The sequence below is a fragment of the Danio rerio genome, chromosome 5 (genome assembly GCF_052040795.2).
Source record: "Danio rerio strain M-AB ecotype USA chromosome 5, GRCz13ab, whole genome shotgun sequence".
NCBI lineage: Eukaryota > Metazoa > Chordata > Actinopteri > Cypriniformes > Danionidae > Danio > Danio rerio.
Genome location: NC_141025.1, coordinates 43,190,228 through 43,191,288, shown reverse-complemented (window position 1 = coordinate 43,191,288; position 1,061 = coordinate 43,190,228). Strand labels below are relative to the sequence as shown.

The following is a 1,061-nucleotide window of genomic DNA, read 5'->3' as shown; positions in this document are numbered from 1 at the left end:
TGCATTCATCTGCCTGGTTTTCTCAAGAATGCGTTATACAAAAGATCTGATTATTTTCTTCGTCACTGAAACATTTTAGTGTCTTTAAATATTTTACCTATGATTAAATTAAAGCTGTTCTATATTTACAGGTATTTTCAGCAGATTGATAAATATAAATAATTGAGTAAATAATCCGCTTTAAATATATTTATAAATGGATCATTTAGAGTTTTTCTCAGTGCTAAAATGACACTTGCAGTTCTTTTTGTTTCAGAATTAGTAAATAAAGGCATAGTTCGCCCAATAAAGAAATCATTTACTTGCCCTTGACTTGCTCTAAATCAATTTGAGTGTTCTGCTCAGTTGAACACAAAAGAAGATATTTTGAAGAATGTTGAAAACTGACATCCATGGCAGGAAAAACAAATACAATGGAAGTTAATGGTTACCAGGGGTCCGTTCTTGGTACCTCGTGTAAATGATCTAATGATTTGACAGATGCGGGATCTTTTAATCTTGATCACTGATCTATGGCTAATTTGGTTCTTCAAACAAATGTGAACAAAATGACATTAAATGCATAGTAAACGGTTTGTTAAATATGACACGCAATAACTTTCCCCCTTTGTTGTCTGCTGCAGGCTTTACACTTTCATGTGTCCAGAGTATTTAGCTATTTATTTAGTTTTACATCTTAGAGTGGATTTTCTTTATTATAGTAGCCGAGGCCTATTCAAGTCTCTTTATCAGCGTAAGGTTTTAAATAAATTTCGCATCAAAAAACATTTTTATATCGATAAGGGTGTCTGCAGCTTTTGCAAAGCATCAAATCACCGACATATTAGCGATCGAGCCATGTGCATGACTGCATAAATTATTAATCCTTCATAAAAAAAACAAACAAAAAAACAGTTTAATATTTGTTATGTCTATAATCGTTCAGAAATCGGTCTAAAGTTTGATCGGTACCTTAAAATAGTACGCATGTGTATCTAAAAAACATCATAATAAATGTCCTGATTGAGAACCACCTCATTTTTGTACTTTTATTTACTAAGTTTTATTTATATATACATATT

At 31.3% G+C, this 1,061-nt stretch overlaps 1 protein-coding gene and 1 long non-coding RNA gene across 7 annotated transcripts in view; both read left to right on the top strand.

Moving 5' to 3' along the window:
• epg5 (ectopic P-granules autophagy protein 5 homolog (C. elegans)) overlaps positions 1–1,061 on the top strand; it is a 1,176,376-nt gene that overhangs the window by 237,252 nt on the left and 938,063 nt on the right. The gene's annotated exons all lie outside the window — the stretch shown is intronic.
• Positions 1–1,061, top strand: part of LOC141385579 (uncharacterized) — a 75,627-nt gene that overhangs the window by 37,165 nt on the left and 37,401 nt on the right. The gene's annotated exons all lie outside the window — the stretch shown is intronic.